This window comes from Chrysochloris asiatica, unplaced genomic scaffold, assembly GCF_000296735.1.
Source record: "Chrysochloris asiatica unplaced genomic scaffold, ChrAsi1.0 scaffold00060, whole genome shotgun sequence".
Lineage (NCBI taxonomy): Eukaryota > Metazoa > Chordata > Mammalia > Afrosoricida > Chrysochloridae > Chrysochloris > Chrysochloris asiatica.
This window is the reverse complement of record NW_006408578.1, coordinates 4078785-4087387: the sequence shown is the minus strand read 5'-3', so window position 1 is coordinate 4087387 and position 8603 is coordinate 4078785. Positions and strand designations below refer to the sequence as shown.

Below are 8603 nucleotides of genomic sequence, written 5' to 3'. Positions count from 1 at the left end.
GTGCCGTGGAGTCGGTTCCGACTCATAGTGACCCTGTACAGGGTTTCCGAGGCTGTAAATCTTTACAGGAGCAGAAAGCCTCATCTTTCTCCCGCAGAACAGTTGGTAGGTTTGAACTGCTGACCTTACAGTTCGCAGGCCAATTCGTAACCACTACACTACCAGAGCTCAAATTGGGCTGCTAACCTCAGGGTCAGCAGTTCGAAACTACCAGCTGTTCCACAGGAGAAAGATGAGGGTTTCTGCTCCTGTAAAAATTTACAGCCTCGGAAACCCTGTACAGGTTCGCTATGAGTCGGAACCAACTCCACGGCCCACAGCACATAACAACCACCACCACCATCGAATTGGAGTCCTGATGTGGTGCTGTGGGTTAATGCGCCAGACTGCAAATCCATTTGAACTGCATGTCGGCAGTTCAAGCTCACCAGCTGCTTCTCGGAAACCCTATACAGGGTCGGTATGGGTTGGAATCAACTCCACGGCACTTAACAACAACAACAACAATCGAATTGGTTGTGACTCATTGCGATCCTGTATAAGCTTTCCAAGGTTGTACATTTTTACAGGAGCAGAAACCCTCACCCTTCTCCCCAGGAGTGGCTGATGGCCTCAAACTGCTGACCCTACAGTTAGCAGCCCAATGCTACTCACTATACCACCTGGGCTCCTACTAATAGAGTTGAATAACAAAAACAAAGTCTAATAAATAAATAAATGGGGTCCTGATGTGGCACTATAGGATAAGCACTGGACTGTTAACCACAAAGTTGGTGGTTTAAATCTTACACAAGGTCACTGTGAGCCAGAACCAACTCAATGGCACTTAACAATAGCAATAAATAACTAGATATAATTATAAAGCCCCAGCTTTCACCTCCTCAGTCTTCTCTGCTCCACAGAACAAAGGTCTCTGTACCTACCTTCTTCTTGAGCTGTCTCTTCATGCCCTGTTCCCTCAAAAACCAGCCTTGAAGGCAACTTACTTGCACACCATTTGTAATTTACTCGATTTGTTTCTAAGACGAGTGAGTTTTTGAAATACTCTTTTCCCCTCACCCCAATGTTCATGATGCCTTGTCCTGTTACTCCCAGAAGGGGAGCACCGTGTCCTGCCAAGCCTATGATCCCCCTTCCTAAATGTAGACAGATCAACCTGAGCCGTCTGTGCTGCACACACACTGGTGAATCAGCAGTTCTAAACTCTCTGCGTGGTCAGTGGACACAAGGTAGCTAGCTCCCAATTGAGTTGTAGAGGAATGTGGCCTCCAGCCAGCACTCTTTACCTGGGCAGGTCCACTCTTCCACCTCCAGTGAGCATCAACGCTTCACAAGCTCTGCTCCCAAACATGCTTGTGTTTCTGCTCTTCCCAGGGTTCTTAATAGTCAGCATTCAACGCTCTACACATCATTTCTCTTAGAGGTTGGGTAGTCAGTATATGTGTGTGGGCAAATGGTTAAGCATTCAGCTGCTAACAGAAAGGTTGGAGGTTCAACTCTACCCATAGGCACCTCAGAAGAAAGACCTGGAGATCTACTTCCAAAAAATGAACCACTGAATACCCAATAGATCCCAGTTGTATTCCAGCACACAGTTCTACTCTGCTATGAATCAGAGTTGACTCGACAGCAATAATGTGATTTTTTTCAGGGGAGGGGGTGGTTTCATGGTAGAATTCCCACCTTCATGCATGACACCTAGGCTCGATTCTTGGCCAATGTGTAGCCACCACCCATTGTCAGTGGAGGCTTGCTTGTAGCTAGGATGCTGAGCAGGCGTCAGTGAAATTTAGAGACTGTGGTAGACTAGGAAGAAAGACCTGGCAATCAACTTCCCTAAAACAACCAATGAAAACCCTGAGGTTCACAATCTGCAACCAATAATGGAAATATCAGCTGCTGTGAGTTAGGGCGGGCTCGATGGCAGCTAATGGAAATAATAATCAGCACATTTGGATGTCAGATGACAGGGATTGTGACATTGTGTGGCTCCCATATTTCAAGCCCAACTCTGCCACGCTCCAGGTGATTTGGGGCTTCAGTTTTTCATCTACAAAGTGGGGAGACTGGTGGATTCCCTTACATGGATAAAGAGAGCTCTGAAAACGAAATCAGGAATACAATGCCATTTACAGTAGTCACGCAAAAGATGAAATTTGTTGTTTTTTAGTGCCATTGAGGCAGTTCTGACTCATAGCGACCTTGTATAGGGTTTCCAAGGTGTGGCTGGTGGGTTTGAACCACCATCAGTGCTTACCCTATAGCGCTACACCAGGACTCCAAAAGATGAAATACATAGGAATAAATTTAACCAGAGAAACAAAATAACTATACCACCCCCACCCCACCCCTCCAAAAAAGCTACAATACACTACAAGAAACCAAAAGACACTTACAAAAATGGAAGAATACACCATGCTCATGGATAGGAAGACTTAACATTGTGAAAATGTTAACACTAACCAAAGTGATCTATAAATGTAATGCAATCCCAATCCAGATTCCAACATCATTCTTTAAAGAGGTGGAAAAACTGAGCATAACTATCTATAGAAAGGAAAGAGACCTCAGAGAAGCAAAATATTACTAAAGAAAAACAAAGTAGGAGACCCTTTCACTTCCTGATCTCAAAATTTATTACACAGCCACAGTGGTCAAAATAGCCTGGTACTGGTACAATGAAAGACACATATACAACAATATATGTGCTTTATTTGGTGGTTTATCCTTAGCGTGGGTCCAGTGCCTCTTAGCAGAGAGCCGTGCCCTCAGACATTGCCCCCTTGCAGATGGGGATCACTTGCTCAATGGAAAAGAATTGAGAACCCGGAAGTAAATTCATCCACCTCAGCTCAGTTGACTTTGAAAAAGGACCAAAACATATTAAATGGGGGAAGAGATAGTCTCTTCAACAAATGGTACATTCATAGCAAAGTTCAAAAAAACAGAAAACAGTAAGTACTGGTGAGGGTGTGGACAGACTGGGACCCTCCTACTCTGCTGGTGGGATAGTCAAATGGTGTCAATACTGTACTTCCCAGGCACTCACCACCCAGAGATAAACAGACGGTTATAAAAAATTTGCTGTAACTGTAATCAGTTGAGCAATCTCTTTTTCATGACTTTACATACATCTTGCATCTTCACATAAAAAAAATTAAGCTCTTCACAGAGGATATGGAAAATTTAATGACAAGCACAAGATGCAGAATAAATACCATGTTTGGTATGCTACCATTTGTATAGAGAGAAGAGAGTGCGTGTTAGTGTTTTCTTGTGTTTGTATAAAGTATCTCTGAAGGGCACACGGGTCATGAGTGTCATGTCCCTCTGGAAGGGACTCACTGGTCATGACTAGGGGTCCCTGGACAGGGGAATTAGGGACTCCAAGGAAAGGGATAGGAGGGGACTTTCTGTGTATTTGCTTTTGTGCACTTAGAATTTTGAACTATATCAAAAACCAGTTGCCGAATTCTGACTCACGATGACCTGTGTGTCTCAGAAAAGAACTGCAATTCCATAGATTTTTCAGTGACTGATTTTCAGAAAAGCAGATGACCAAACCTTGTGTTTCAGATCAAGTTCCATTTGTAGATCAGAACCTCCAACCTATGTGTATTTCTTTTTTAGGCAAACTTTTTATTCTGATTTGAGTGAAGGTTTAAAGAACAAATTGATTTTCCATTTACCAATACCTACACATTTTGTTTCCTGACCTTGTTTGTAGTCCACTCAACAGACCAGCACTCTTCCCACCTCCTTCCTGTGTTTACCAATTTCATTCGTATCTTTCTTTCCTATCCATTTTTGCCATCTGAGGTTTGTCCCTGGGCAGATGTTGCCTTTGTGATTTCATGTGGTTGGTTGTTCTAAGGAGCCTCCAATCTCTTGGCTAGTAGCTAAGCATGTTAACCATTGGCACCACCCCAGAACTCCAGTGACTATATAAGTAATTAAAATTTTAATAAAAATAGTTAAATTTTTATTGTTTTAAAAACACAAACCTTACAATACCCTTTAATTGAAAGCCAACCTAAGTGTCACAATGGAAGGTCAGGACAATTAAAGAGGGAATGAATGTGTCCATCTCTTGGTGGCATTTTCCGGGGGCACAGCTCTCTGTTAACAAGCACTAGATTTGCATGAAGAATAAACCACCCAATACAGTGCATATATCATTGTATATCCTCTGAGAGAGTAAGCTTGTTTCCCTTCTTGTAATACAATAGAAATGCATGAATTTTCTAGAAGTTCTGCATCTGTAGGGTCACAGACTGGTGGATTTAGAAGTTGGACAAACGTCAGATAGGCCTCCTTACTAGCTGTGTGAACTCAGATAAGGGTGTAAATGTCCTTGAACTTTATCTTCCTCATCTACAAACTGTGGACAGCAACACAAGGAGGATCAGATGAAGAAGACCATGCAATGTGACCAGCTCACAGCCCTCTTCCTCTTGAGATAGAAGACCTACACGTAATCTGCATGAGTTTTGGGGTGAATCCTCCTTCCACTGGGAGCTGTATTCAACAGAACCCCCTTCCATGCTCCCTGCAGTCTTCCTCCACATATCCAGAGGCTGCGTCTCCTCCTGTCCTCTAGAATACCTCTGTCCATCACATGCCTGTGTAGGGAGAAGAGTTGGGAACCAGGGAGAGGGGGAGGACTTCATGAGCACACTGCTCTTTGCTCCCAGTAAAGAAGACTGTGAGTTTTGTGTGTGTGTGTGTAAATTCCATATTCACCCCCACTAGAGTTAGTTCCCAGTGTGAACAAGAAAATCGGAGGAGGTTCCAATCTACCTTGCATTATCTCTGGCCCCAGGGAGCTGAGGCGATTCCAGTTCCAATTTGGGGATCACTCGCTACAGAGGGATCTGAGCCTGAGGACTAAACATACCAGCACTGAGCCTGGGCATGTGGAGGCAGGATGCTTACCCTAATATGCCACTTTTAAGGAATATGTCCAAACTGGCAGCAGTGTGCTTTAGGATTTGGAAGCCAGGAGATCAGCATTCATATGTTTAGTTTGTTTGTTTTGAATAACCTATTAAGTACTCATGGAAGTCCCTGGGTGGTGAAAACGGTTAAGCACTTGACTATGAACTGAAATGTTGGTTGTTCAAATACACCCAAAGTCACCTCAGAAGAAAGGCCTGGAGATTCACTTCTAAAGGATCAGAGTCATTGAAACTGGGCCTCAGTTTCTTCATCTGCAAAATGGAAATGTGACTCTTACTGCACTGGGTTTTTCTTTTTTGATTGTAGTAAAAGGTTGTGGAATCCGGGTGTGGCATTGCTGGATAAGAATTGGACTGCTGATCACAAGGTTGACGGTTCAAACCCACCAGCTGCTCCTTGGAAACCCTATACAGGTTTGCTATGAGTTGGAACCAACTCAATAGCACTTAACAACAACGTTAAAATATATATAACATATAATCTGACATTTTAATCATTTCCAAGTATATAATTCAGTGGTATTATTGTAGCCATCACATTGTACAACCACCACCATTATCTAGTTCTAACTGTTGTTCATCGCCACCCCCACCCCCCAACAGAAACCCTGTTAGGGATAGCTCTCTATTCCCCCTTCCTCAGTCCCTACTGTTGTCATTGTTGTTAAGTGCCATTGAGTCAGTTCCGACCCATAGCGAACCTGTACAGGGTTTCTGAGGCTGTAAATCTTTACGGGAGCAGAACGCCTCATCTTTCTCCCACAGAACGGATGGTAGTTTCAAACTGCTGACTTTGAGGTTAGCAGTCTGACTCATAACCGCTATGTTACCAGAGCCCCTTACACACATACACACACACACACACACACACACATATATAAAATATGTATTTATACTAAAACCTAGCAATTATACTTGCAGAAATTTAGTACAGAAAAATGAAAATGTATGTCTACACAAAACAACGACCATAAATATAGCAGTTTTATTCATGATAGCAAAACGTTGGAAACAACCCAATTTCATTAATGGGTGGATGGACATAAATTGTGGTATATCCATAAATTGGAATACGGTTGGGAAATAAACCTAAATAACTTCCTGATGCATGCAACAATATGGAGAAACTTCAAAAACATGCTGAAGTGAAAGAAGTCAGCCACAAAAAGATACATACTGTGTGTCTGTTTATAGGATACTGTAAAATAGGCAGAAATCAACTACAGTACTAGCAAACACATCGGTGGTGACCTGGAGGAGGTAGGGTGAGGCTGGTAGTATGGAGGATGGGCCACAGGTCATATAAGAAATTTCTGGGATGATAAGAGTGTTCTGGATCTTGAAGGGGTGGTGGTTGCATAGTTGGCTCTCACAACTCATCAAACTATACACTTGGAAGGGTACACTTGATTGTCTGTAAAGTATGCCTCCATAAGAGGGGGATAAAGGGGGAGAGGGAAAAGGAACGGGGGTCTGATGAATTTCATAGGTGTTTCTTTTGGGGGTTGGGGTGGGCAATGTATTGGTTCTCTTTCTTCCAAGATGCTACACAAAGTCCTTCACCCATTCGCTGAGAAGCGAATTTTCATCCTAACAGGATTATAATTTGTGGAACCATGGAAACAATAACCAACTATAAAACCATGGGAATGCTGATTTTTATTGTTAAAAGGAGTGGTCTCCTACTATGCCGGAGGGTGAGTAGGATTCCATTCTTTTATGTGGAAACTTCAGAATGGAATTACAGGCAATTACACTGAAGCCTGGAGTCCTGGTGTAGCACTGCGGGTTAATGCGCTGGACTGCAAGGTCTTGAATTACAAGGTCAGTGGTTCAAACTCCCCAGCCGTTCCTTGGAAACTATACAGACTCACTATGAGTCGGAACCAACTCGATGGCACGTAACAACAACACTGAAGCCTGAATGATGCATCTGATATTCCACCAGGACCCACCATCAATCACACTGGAGATTAAAAAATAATTAAAAAAATATTTATTTGTTGTTATTGTTAAGCACTGTCAGGTTGGTTCTGACTCATAGTGACCCTGTCACTCACAGTGACTTCTGAGGAGCAGCTGGTGGGTTAGCACTCTGACCTTGTGGTTAGCAGTCCAGTGTTACACCAGGTCCCCTCACCACTTGGAGACACCCCATCACCTAGAACCATTCCTGGGCATCACCTCTGACCTCTCCATGGTTCAGCCATAGTCAGAGACCACCAAGACCCACCCTAGTCTTAGAGGCTTCTGTGTTCTTGGAATGGTGTCTGCTCACATACTGGAAGGAGATGTAATTTTCATGTTTCCCCCAGAACAACATAAATTTGAAATAATCCAACAGATGATAGTAATTGGAAGAGTTCACATTTTGTCAGGATGGAGTGCTGTCATTTAAAGACAATTAGAATAGCAGAGAGATGTTTTTAGGCAATGTTGTTGTTCTTGTTAAATGCCGTCGAGTTGTTTCCAACCCATAGCGACCCTGTGCAGGATTTCCAAGGAGCGGATGGTGAGCTTGAATTGCTGACCTTGCAGTTCAAACCGCCGTTACAGTCAAGCGCATTAGCCCACAGGGACACACCGGGACTCCTTTTTTACGGGCATGTAACAAGCAAAACGGCCTAAGGAATGTCTCCGCTTTGAAGCCCTGCTTTGGCTCTACTTCAGGAGCCCTGCCAGCACAGTGGGTTAAGCGCTGGGCTGCTCAGCAAAAGGTTGGCGGTTTGAACTCACCAGCTGCTCTTTGGGAGAGAGATGAGACAGTTTGCTTCCACGACACTGAACAGTTATACTCTGTCCAGTACCATCACTGTGAGCCTGAATTAACTCCATGGCAATGGCTGGTTGGCCTGAATTGCAGATTTGTGTATTTCTTCAAGATCAATGTTTTAAATGAAGAGAATAGGGAAACACCAGAGAAAAAACACATCTAGATATTGAAAGCCAGTTCTAGGGATGGAAGGGGACACAGAGGACTTGAATGAGAGAAAGTCTTCTATAAAGCTGAGTAGTTGTCCCCCTTATTAAGTGTCCTCTCCACCAGTCCCTATAACAATGAGTCATTGATGCTCAAGTATTGGGGGTGGGATAGGAAACAATGGTTTTCTGTCTGGTGTCTCCTCAACATGTGCCTGGAGAGCCACTCACAGCATTACATACTTATGTACACTAGTAGCCTCGCTACTGAAAGAAAAAGACTTTCACGCTGCAAATTTCTCTATATGAAACGAAGTGGAAGGAATTGGAATCTAGTAAGTCATTAAGGTTGTTCTGAAAGTGTATGTAAGCTTTGTATGGGGTCATGGACTCACTGTGTCTGAATAATATAAAAATTTAAACTTAAAGCATAAAAAAGGAAAAATGAGAGACTGAAAATGGAGGAGACTTGAAAGATATAAGAGCCAGTTGTAAGAAGTGGAATTGTTTGGATTCAGATTTTAAAATGTCAACTATGGGGAGACATTCCAGAGACAATAGAGAAAATATGAATCTAGAGTGTACTATGATTGGGGAATTGCTGCTCATTTTATGGGTCCAATATAAAGTCCTGATGTGGCACAACTGCAAAGTTGGTGGTTCAAACTCACCAGCTGCTTCTCAGAAACCCTATACAGGATTGCTATGAGTCAGAACCCACTCAAC

General features: G+C 43.1%; 1 protein-coding gene across 1 annotated transcript in view; it reads right to left on the bottom strand.

Annotated features, from left to right (window-relative positions):
* Positions 1-8603, bottom strand: part of GFOD1 (glucose-fructose oxidoreductase domain containing 1) — a 152225-nt gene that overhangs the window by 29971 nt on the left and 113651 nt on the right. The gene's annotated exons all lie outside the window — the stretch shown is intronic.